The following is a 12,055-nucleotide window of genomic DNA, read 5'->3' as shown; positions in this document are numbered from 1 at the left end:
ACCAATGTTACCTTAAATCAATAAAAAATCTATCCAACCTTATTCATTAATTATATAATCCTATTTTTATCCACCATTGACTGCCCTATCGTGCCTTTGTCCCTTGACTGATTTTTCATTGTATAATCTAAATTACTAATCATACTTTACATCAACTAACAAATTAAATCCCCTCTCCTGTATATTATTTCCTGAGAGATATCAAAGAGGAGGAGTTGGGAAGTGACTGCTCCCCACGCTCAAGTTTTGGGGTGTCTGAATGCAAGTGGATGTAGTACAATAAGTGTAGAAGATATGAGATTGAAAGTTTATTTTGGAATAGAAGGATGGGTGAACTGCCCTTGTGCGAGACAAAGATAAAGGGTTATTGTCACTGTTGGAGCCCCTGGGCTTATAGTATCCAGCTTTTCCAACTAGGGTTGTAGTTTAGCAAGTAATAATAATAATAATAATAAAGGGTGAAGTGATGTTTGCTGAAGTAATAAGTAGTGTCTGGGATTGGAAAGGGAAGAGCAAGAGAGGGTGTGGCTTTATTGCTGAGTGAATGACAGGTACAGTACTGCAGTGAATGGTAGACAGGCCAAAAAGAAGGGAGCGTACCAACAGTTACAATGGGAAATATCGCCAGGACATTCTTGTAACTATATCCTCAAAGATGCTAACCATCCTGAGAATAACATAAGAGGAGAGAAAGGCATCGTTGGCGACTCCATCTACCAGAGAGAGAGATACTAACCATCTCGCTGGTAGTGTTAGGTAAAAGGGGAACTACACAGACTAGGGTTGCAAACACCGAACTACCTCTTGTCTCACAGAAACCGCTTTGTCAAATAGAGAGGGGACAGGTAGAAGGTGACTCGTGCATGGAGTAAGCGCTTTGACTGATCGAATCTCCCAGTGTTAAGTGACATGGAGTTGTGACAAACGACAGTCAAGGTCACCAACACTGACTGAGAACATCTGCCACTTAACTCCAGAGGAACTATTGCCAAGTGATGAAGAAGGCAGGCAGTAATTTGCTTGACAACAATAGAGACTGGTCAAAACCCAAAGTTGTCAGCACAGACAATGAACTACCGTGTCATCAGACTCACTAAGGCACTGTCGCCAAAAGAAAGAGAGCATGGGAAGGGGACATCTGATTCCATTGGAATGCGTATGCGAACCAATCCATTGTTTCAGTGTTGGAAGACATGCAGGAATGCCACCTGTGACTCAAGTTGCCAACACCAACCACAGACTACCTGTCATCTGATTCATTAAGGCACTGTGTTCAACAGCCAAGAAGAGAGAGCGTACCAACAGTGTTAGGATCTGAACGGTTGCCAGGATATAACTGTAACTAAATCCTCAAAGGCGCCAAACAAAGAGGCACTAAAAGATGCCAAACCACTGCTCATAATGTCATAATAAGCAGAGGGAAAAGGCATAGTTGGTAACTCAGTTTCCTGAAGAGAGACAAATTAGCTGGTTCAGTGTCAGGCAAAAATGGGGGAAATATCACACCAACAGGCAGACTATCTATCACCTCACAGAAGAAGGCACAGTCGGCAAGAAGGCACTGTCAGCAAGAAGCCACCTCCAACACTTTATGACAGGAACGTTCAACATGAGAACCACCGTCGTAGCCCTGAGTCTAAGGCTGAGGGCTCCTGGACAAAATCTCTATCTTAAAGATTTAAATCACATTCTAGATAAAAAGTCACAAGAACCAACAAAGAGACTAAAAAGCGAAAAGGGCGATTAGGAACTTTGGCCACACAATGTAAGAGAACGAGAGATTCTCATTGGCCAAGTAATCAATCCTTCTCTACTTACTTTGCTTTAAGGGCTGTTTTCCTGGTCCTATTACTCATGGAAACTCTGTGTCTTGCCAGACCTAAAGATCTGTTTGTCACATACAGTCTTAAATAAAGAGAATTGATGCAGAATATTCCCCATACTATATCAATCCATGTATCGAAGCACTTAGAAAACAAGAAAAGCTTCAGTTTCTTCTTGAAACCCTTCATATGTCTAGCACGAGTTTGTTGCAAGACTTGGAGCTCCATATTTGAAAGCTCTAGAACATAAAGTGGATAGACGTCTTGGTTTATATACTAAACATTGTGTAACTATTCTCGTGTCAACACGATTGTTGATTGCACGGTAGATAGCAATTCCCTTTGATATTCAAATAAGAGTCCTATGATGCAATGGTTGGAATTCCAAGAAATCTCGTCTAACAACAGAAGCCCTTTTTCATCAGCAAGGAATCTCTAATTAAAGCGGTAATAAAAAGCACCAGTGGAAACCCAGAAATGCTGCACCTAAGCTGCGTGGAAACATTCCAAAGCTACTCCCATCAGGAAGTAGATTCAACGTTTGAGACCAAGAGAAAGAGCAGAAAACCAAAAAATAATCAGTTCTTCATCTTCAATGAAGAACTGGCAAACCCTATTTCTTCTGATGAAAGAGAAAAGAATAGCAAGTTGAGATACTACTGCCTGACAGTTATGGGGTCCTTTGACTGGCCAAACAATACTACATTGGATCCTTTTCTCTGGTTACAGTTCATTTTCCTTTTCCCTACACATACACTGAATAGTCTGGCCTATTCTTTACACATTCTCCTCTGTCCTCATACACCTTATAACACTGAGATTACCAAAAAATTCTTCTTCACCCAAGGGGTTAACTACTGCACTGTAATAGTTCGGGGGCCACTTTCCTCTTGGTAAGGTAAAAGAGACTCTTCAGCTATGGTAAGCAGCTCCTCTTGGAGAAAGACACCCCAAAATCAAACTAATGTTCTCTAGACTTGGGTCTTTACCATGGTCTTCCACTGTCTTGGGTTAGACTTCTCTTGCTTGAAGGTACACTCGGGCACACTGTTCTATCTTATTTTTCTTCTTCCTGTTTTTTAATAATAATAATAATAATAATAATAATAATAATAAATGAAAACTCCTATCTAATGGTCTAAAGACTGTGTGATTAAACAAAAGAAAACAGTCCTGTTTTCTTCCCCTCAGTCACCATCAGCTGACTTACTATCTTCTGAACAGATAAATTCAATCACAAACAAAAGCCCATAAAAAGACTGCAAAAGCTTTTCAAGAAAACAAAATGCAAAAGAGAAATAGATAAATAAAAGTAAAGAAAGACAATACACACAATCCCTATGTAGGATTGAACTCCTGCCATGATAATGCTATCGTTATCAGAGTACAAGGGAGAAGCTACATTCCAAAGTTTCTTACCAGGGGAATGCATGTGCTTCACAGAAGCACATTTGAATTCTTGTTTTCTCTAAACTAAGCTGAATACACGATTGTAATCATGTATCCATGAAAGAGAAAAATACAAATCTAAAGCAAAATATATTCTCCCCAAACAACTGAATTCTGAATCTCCAAGCTGTCATCCAAAAAGTTTCAGGAATCCTAACAAGCAAACTTAGGATTTGGTGCAATCTTGCATAAGAGAGAGAGAGAGAGAGAGAGAGAGAGAGAGAGAGAGAGAGAGAGAGAGAGAGAGAGAGAGAGAGAGAGAGAGAGAGAGAGAGAGAATACAGTATGATAATGTATAAAAACAAATAAAATTTAAAGAAAAATAATAAAATACATAATGGAAAATGAGAAATAAAGCTTTTAGATTGACTTTTCAACAAATTCTGACCAGGAAAGCTCTACAGAAAGTTTTGAACCTTGCAGAGAACCAGAGTGCCAGCCAATGGGGGTCTTCCCTCCCTTTATAGGGTTCCTTGATACCTCACCCAAGTTGTTCATATCCATGATCAGAGCTAAGATCTTGACGGAGATGGACTACATCTCCAGGTAGATGAGCCCGCCTTCAATGGTGAATCCTCATCCACATATGAATGTTGTGAGCGAGTCGTGAGTGCCTAAACTAGAGAGTGCTTAGAGTGTTCAGCCTCTTTAGAGCACATTGTAATAGAAGAAGGCATGTGCACAGGAGAATGTACTTTAGCAGAAGGGCATATGTGCCTTGGAGAGGACACCATGTTAGAGTACGAGCCCACAAAAGTGAAGTTTGCTCACTCACCAGGGAGTGCTTAGTTACGGCCCAGAGAAAAACATGCCATAGAGGATGTGTGGGTAATAAGTGCACGTGATCAGGAGCACAGGCAATGGGCACTAAAAAAAAAAAAAAAAGCGAGTGTGACAAGCGCAAAAATACAGGAATGCAATGGACAAACTCGATGAGTGTGTGCATATAAATGAGCACGCTCTGGCCAGGGTGTGTGAACATGCAAAGAGATGGATAAGCATACAATGTCTCACATAATGCTTCAAAGAATATACAGTAGTAATGTAATGACCCTCAATTAACTTGCCATCACAGGTACCACTTCGCGATGCATCTGTTGTTTCACTTCTGCAGGGATCTTCAAATCCACAGCAGAGGGCAATGTTGATTATATTACACTAGTCAGAGGAGTCACATCCTCTTTTTCCTCGAAGTGGTTGTAAGTGTTTCCATCGTCTGAGCCACTGGGACTACAGATAAGGAAGATGGGTCCAAATTAGGAATTTCCTTAACCCATGTGGCAAGTGAGGAAGAATACTAGCAGCATTTTATGCTTTAAAGAGATGCCCTCCAAGTCAGAGAAGGCCAGTGTTTCCTTATGGCAATTTCCTTAGCATTGTTATCAAATCAAGTCTGAGGTTCATTATCAGGCAAAGAGTGGGGAATAGCTGCCTCTTATGGGTAACCAGCTACCACTATCTTTCTCGTAGCCCACCCATGAAGGAGATCAACATTGTCATCCATCTTTGTCACCACCCCAGAGGAGGGAGATGGAGAAGGATTAAAAGTTCGGGTACCGGAAGAAGAAAGAAGAACGCCCGCGAGGAGTCATTGTAGGGGTAAGACTACGAACAATTACGTCCCATGCCAGAGGCGTACAAATAATTGGGATCCACATGGCTCCTAATTAAGAAGGTTCTGCACTTATATACAACAACCCCAAGGGCAGAATCGCCATCTCCAAACGTGGTCAAAACGGAGACACCGAGTTTATGTGTACGACCTGGCGGCTTTAGTCAAAGTGGCTTTTTGGTGAGCTGGCAAGGGGGCCAGGACCTCCCTGCCATATACCAGTTACTACTGATACCTTATTATAAGCCTTAACAACAGAGTTCCAGCCAAGCAGATATCACACTCCTAATAAGGACGAGAATTCGTATTTGTGAAGAACAAATATTGAATATCCAATACTATCCTAATCTATTGGTAATTTAATTCAAGTTTAATTCATTAGTAAGCCAATACTACTTTAACCTTCTAACAGGAGCACCTAAAACCAACTCCCATCATTGGGTAAAATCTAAAATGGGTTCAACTAACAATTGTCATTGCAGTATAGAAAGAAGACAACCATACTGTAATTCTGCATTGAATAAGTAATTATGAATCGAATTATAATTTAAATTAAATCTTAGACTCAATCCAAAAACTTGCCTATCCTAATGCAACCCATTGGTAATCTATAATCATCATAATCCATAAAAGAACTAAACAAATGTCAATTTACTTATAAGTCAATTCGACCTCAATTTTATACCATTCAAATCCAACAAACAACGCTCTTTGTCAACATTACCTTTAAAATTTTAGCTAATGCAGCTCGCTGGTTTTTATAGATTCAACATTCTCAATGAAGAGCAGCAAAATTAGAAACCAATTTTCAGTCTCCCATAGCTCAAGATGCACCTGAGATAAAAAGAAGAACATTTGTAAAATTATTTTCAAAATTCTTCCACAATTTTTTAATAATCATACAACAGAATTGACCATGACGTTCTTACTTTTATAATTATCTAAAAGAACTTTTCAAAAAGCAATGTTACCTTTTTCATATGTATTAATGAATTGACTATCAAAAGTTTTAAAGTTTCACAAATATCTGAATATGACGAATTCGGAGATAATTTGTATTTTTCCCCAACTAATACAAACCTGTAGTTATTCATCTGGATATTCTTTCGGCGAAGCTGGAAGGTAGCCATTAGACTAAAAGTGTAAAGTGGCAACCCTGCCTAACTGCTTGAGCAGGTAGGCCGGGAGTGGCCTGGGGGTACCCAGTCACCTCTATATATACCATCACGGATGAGAGCTACGTCAATATTGATTGCAGGTAGGACTTATGGGGGACAGGTGATGGCGGGCCATTTTATATTCAAAAAAAAAAAATTCAGGTTTGTATTAGTTAGGGAAAAATACATATCTCCGAATTTGCCCTTTGTTCCCATACAAACAAACATTCCGTTAGGTGGGTGCAAGTCCTAATTCTGGCATGGACATTGACCCGGTTTTACCTAGTACAGTATATGACTGTGGTCTAGGGAAAACTTGAGACAGAGGAGGGTTTGTATGTCTTATATGAGCACATTCTGAGTTTATATAGGAATTGGTAAGAGGTTTCCCCTTGCTTACCTCGCGGGAAACAATGGGGACGTGGAGAGTATTTAAATTTATGACGTACTGGGCTACACAAGGGAAGTAATAATTACTTGCAGAGGTTGAAGCCAGCTTGCAGAGGGACCCATGGTGCTGTATCCCAAGGGAAGGGAAGATGAAGAAAGGAAAATCCACACACACACTCATTCATCCCAGTCTTAGCCAGGATAACCAATGCCCTAAACCAACTGCTACTTGTCCATCAAGGAGCCTGAGGCATTCTTAAACCACTTATTGAGCAGCCACCACAAGACCAATAGTAAAAGTATGAGTCTCCTGTGGGTTACATCTTTTAAATAATGAGCTGTGAATGCATTTTGTCTTTTCGACACACCCACTTGTAATACTTGCAATACACAAAAGTTGAGTTTGAATGCCAAGAACATACTGATGCCCCGGACATCATGGGCTCTAGGTTGTCAAGCAAAAGGAGGATCAGGAACTAAAGCTGTTTTGATCACCTGGCAAATCCAGGATGAAACTGTTTTTAGTTATCCTTCTCTTTACCCTACCGAAGCAGTGTGTTTAAGACAGTATCTCAAACTCCTCACTGGGCATAGTAACAACTGATCTGGATCACTAGTTAGAAAACGGAGACTCACAATCTGAAAGGGCCGAAATCTAGGGTCCAGTACCCCCGGATTTTGAGTCTTAGCAATGAACTCAGGGACGAAGCCGAGTGTCACTTCCACCGATCCCCTTGAATGGGTGATGTCATAAGAGAGGCCATGAAGTTCAGAGGCTCTTTGCCAAGGCTAAAGCGAGCAGGAACGCCATCTTCAAAGTGAGGTTTCGGTTACGTCCATGGGGTAATGGTTCGTAGAAAGGTCCTTATAAGGATCTCAAGACGCGAACCACGTTCGGAGGCGGCGGCCTAATCTCTGACTGAGGGCAAGTGATCTTGTAACTCCGTATGAGTAAAAAAAACCGCCAACGAAGCGGAAATGTCCACTCATTTCAGTTTAAAAGCGAGTCTCAATGCTGAGCGATGATATACTGTACAAGGAAATTTGCCTGGTACACGGAGGCTGAGGACTCACGCAAGTATCTGGACATTCTCTCCGCAACTTGTCACGAAAAGCCCTTCTGAGAGAGGAGACGCTGGATTCTCCAGGTGTGAAGTCGAAGTGACTGCACGGTTCTGTGGAAGATGTTTGGGTGTGGTTGTTTAAGTAGATCCGGTCATGGAGGGAGCTCTCTCGGTAGATCTACTAGTACTGTAGTTGCAGGAAGTCCAGGAACCACTCTGCATGATGCCAGAGCAGAGCTACAAGAGTCATCATTAGGTTTTTGGATGCTCTACTTTTATTGAGCAGTCTTATCAGACAGACTGGGGGAAAGGCATATACGTCGATGTTGTCCAGTCCGGGACTGGAGAACAGAACAGTGAAAGCTTACTGTTCAGAGATGTTGCGAGCAGGTCTACAGTCAGGGAAACCAACCAAGTCAGGACTTTGTTGGCCATCAGATGATTCAAAGACCATTTGGAGCCTACTATCCAAGTCGCTCTGCTCCGATTGTCCGCGAGCACATTCTTCTTGCCAGGAATGAAATGAGCTGAGTAGGGACACCAAATGTTCTCCTGACGATCTGAGGATCTTTACTGCAAAATGGCATAGAGGCTGCTAAAAGGTACCACCTTCTTTGTTCATGCAAGTCCCTACTGTTGTGTTGTCGCTCATCAACACCACAGAGTGACCAGCCAGCAACTGTTGAAAATGATGAGCTAGATATGCTGCTCTCATCTCTAGGAGATTTATGTGCTGGTACCTTTCTGACACTGACCAAAGTCCGGAGATCATATGATGCAGCAAGTGGTCTTTCCACCCTTCTTTTGATGCATCTGTGAAGAGCATCATGTCCAAAGGAGGGCCGAGAAGATTCTGACCTTTGCGAAGATTTTCGTATGCCACCCACCAAAGCAAGTCCATCACTTGTTCCAGAGTACAGTAATAGGAACTTGAGTGTCCGATGGATACGAGAGTTGGTTCCACACGAACTTTAGCTGCCATTGCAGGGATCTTATCCTGAGGCTGCCGTTTGGAACTAGATGGAGGAGAGAGGTTAAGTGACCTAACAGACTCAACCAACGAGAGGCCAGTAGAACTTCCCTTCTGAGGAAGGGTGAAGCCACCTCTCTCAGTCTGTGTACTCTATGGGACAACTGTCTGTTGGACGGTGCCTATTATCATACCAAGGTATACCAGTCTTTGTGAAGGTAGCAGTGATGATTTCTTGAGATTTGAGAAGCATGTCTCGGTGACGAAGAAGAATCGTCACCGAGTCTGCCAGGATTAGCCAATCGTCCAGGTATCTGAGGGGACGAATGCCATTCCTGTGAGCCCATGATGATACTAGGGCGAACACTCTGGTAAAGACCTGAGGAGCTGTTGAGAGACCGAAGCATTGAACCTTGAACTGGTATATTTTGTCCTCATGTATGAATCTGAGATACTTCCTTGAAGACGGATGGATTGGGATCTGGAAGTATGCATCCTTGAGATCCAATGTGCCCATGAAATCCCTTGGGTGAAACACCTGAATGACCGTGTCTGCCGCCTCCAATCTAAACTTAGTCTGTTGCACAAACTTGTTCAGAGGGGAGAGATCGCTGACTGGTCTCCAGCCTCGTCACCTTTTTCACTAGAAAAAAATTTGACTGTAAAAGCCAGGGGACCCATCAGCAAGCTCTTGCAGAGCACCCTTCTGCAGCATGATCTGGACTTCGGCCCTGAGAGTCAGCTCTTTTGCGCATCCCTTCACATAGAAGCTTAGATACACTGGATCCCGAGAGATTGGATGAAAGGAACGCGATACCCTAAGGCAACCATTTCGATCATCCAGAGATCTGCCCCGTGGAACTGCCACCTCTGCCAGAGGTGCTGCAGGAATCCTCCTACAGGTGGTAGGTGAAGAGGAATGCCATTCCTAGTAGGAGTGACCAAATCGGCCACTGCCCTTCGCTCCAAGTCTTCCTGTCAGACTCCTTAGAAAGATCATGGGAGCGTACCAATTGCGCCCAAAGGTCTCAACCGTAAGTCGAGCCACGAAGCCCCTCTCATGGTATACTTCGCACTTCTCTCTATGTTAAGGACCTCAACAGCCGAGAGGGAGCCCCTGAGAGAGGAGATGGTTTGAGACAAGATCCTTCGTCAGAGATTCCACCGAAGAGTCGAGGGACATGGTCGAATGCGGTTCTCCTTCGATCTCGTAGTACTTCTTTTGGAGGACAAAAGAAAGTGGTAAAGACCGAGAAGAGGAACCTGTCCTCAAGGGACTAGAAGTTTTGGCTATCTGAGCGACAATCTTCCTTTTGGCAGCCGTCAGACCTTTAGACCAGGGCAAGGCTGTACTGATTCTTGGAGGCTTCTGGGTCTTGAAGATCTCATAGAGAACCATATCCTTACCCTCCTGGGTAGTCGTACCAGGATTTCACCACCTATTGATGGTGTTCACGCAAGAGAAGGCCTACCAAAAGGTATGTTCCAACTCTCATTCTCTTGTTCCGAGTGAGAATTCGGACTGGCTGCTCTCGGAAGATTTTTATTGTTCATGTCCAAAGGTTCATCTGTAAAAATTAATTTTTAAATATAATTACCTGGTAGTTACATAACGGATTTTGAGCGAAGCGAAAAATCTATTTTTGGGTGAGATGGCCATGTCGTCCTGATGGAAATTCCTATAGGGTAGCTTCCTAGGGTATATTACAACTACGGCGATATTCCCAGAGAATTTACCTTAAGGTACCAGAATTCTAACTCCTGGAGCGAGTATCCCTCGTGAAAGGGATATCGCGACATATCAGAGGACGTATTCTTGACACGCCACTTGGCAATCTGCATCCTGGACAGAGATTTCGTCTCATAGGAGGGATTGGCAAGAAACGAATTCGGGAAAGAAAAAGGGGAGCCGCTCCCAAGGCTTCCCTATCCTCCGATTCGTATGCGTGCCTGGCGCCATCTGTATTCCTTGTAGCGTACACGAGGTGCTACAGATACTGTATGTAGGGAGGGGTCCTACAGCCCTTTCTTAGAAAGGCAAGGGCGGGTCCATCAGGACGACATGGCCATCTCACCCAAAAATGGATTTTTCGCTTCGCTCAAAATCCGTTTTTTGGGCTCAAGCCATGTCGTCCTGATGGAAGTGTACCAGAGCATTACTGTATCTGTGGATTCTCAGAACGTGCCATACTCCCCGGATGTAATTTTTCCCGGTCGACTAGACCTAGAGACCTAAGATGTTACCGTTATACATCTTTTCAACTAACTATAAACCATGTTAGAGCTTCCTGCCCCCTACAGGGAAGAGTCCTACTAGACTCTGGAAAAGTCTCGAAGAGTACATATACCTATGTATGAATACCAGGCAAGCTAATATAGTGGTCTCGCCCTATATTAAGTAAAGCATAGTTTGTAAAGAACCCCTGCGTCAATATGAAATATCGACCAGTTCTCCGCACAATACTTGTATTGGACAAAGGTTTTATATCCGCATAGGAGGAAAACCAATGCAACATAGCTTGCATAAAGGAACAATTCTATTAGAATTATCCCAGATAAGGTACATAGAATGAATGCTCAATTATACCAATAAATTGACACAGGTGAAGGAGACGCAAGGTTCTCAAGAACCAGTTTATTGACAGGCAATAAATAGACAGGTTAACCACGATTATATATATATATATATATATATATATATATATATATATATATATATATATATATATATATATATATATATATATATATATATATATATATATATATATATATATATATATATATATATATATATATATATATATATATATATATATATATATATATATATACATAAGAAGAGGATAAACCAAAACTTTAAGCATAAGTATGATAGTAAACAGAGCTTGTTTGTCTGAAAGAAAAACATTAAATGCCACTTTTAAGATACCGAGGTATCAAAGTCATAAAAGTCTGTATTACAAATCAATGACATTAGCGTTAGAAACGCTCGGCACACATGTCTGCACTTATGCTAGGTTCACCTTCGGAAATGGAACAGTCTACATGGGCAACACAGTGCCCTCACTTAGTTTGTAGTACAGTATGTAACTACACACTCACCCTGGAATTAATCGTCCCAATTAAGACCACTGTTCCTCGCAGAGTTAAACAGTAGGGTTAACACCGCGACCCACTGCTACCACAGATCTCTTTAGTTCCTCTACTTGCTTCGCATAGTGGCGAAAGAACACTCTGGAAGACTTCCAGCCAGTGTATGAACGGAGATGTTCAAAATCCCTACAATTAAAGAAATTTAAGGATGAGGCAACTTTCCTCGGATCGTGACCTGCGGGTGTATTGTCAGGATCCGCTCTGCCAATAAAATATGTGATTTTCGCTCTGAGTTGATTCAGAGATAAATTTGAGCCTGATGTTTCTCCCCTGAATAGTTGACCACCCTTGAAGTCTGAAGTTCTATGAAGATAGACCTTTAGGCATTCTACTGGACATAGAGATGCATCTTCTTTCAGAGGGCAGATTCTCCAGGGACCCCACCTGTTGGTGGGTAACTCATTCTTGGCGAGAAACGTAGGATCCGGAAACAG

The 12,055-nt window shown here is 42.1% G+C and overlaps 1 long non-coding RNA gene across 1 annotated transcript in view; it reads right to left on the bottom strand.

The window, feature by feature from the left end:
• Nucleotides 1–12,055, bottom strand: part of LOC137616237 (uncharacterized) — a 42,918-nt gene that overhangs the window by 8,511 nt on the left and 22,352 nt on the right. The window contains exon 2 of the long non-coding RNA XR_011039361.1: nucleotides 5,609–5,718. This is a non-coding gene — a long non-coding RNA (uncharacterized lncRNA). The remainder of the gene's footprint in view (nucleotides 1–5,608; nucleotides 5,719–12,055) is intronic.

This window comes from Palaemon carinicauda, chromosome 22 (genome assembly GCF_036898095.1).
Source record: "Palaemon carinicauda isolate YSFRI2023 chromosome 22, ASM3689809v2, whole genome shotgun sequence".
Taxonomy (NCBI): domain Eukaryota; kingdom Metazoa; phylum Arthropoda; class Malacostraca; order Decapoda; family Palaemonidae; genus Palaemon; species Palaemon carinicauda.
The sequence above is the reverse complement of the archived record's forward strand: the minus strand, read 5'-3'. Positions and strand labels throughout refer to the sequence as shown.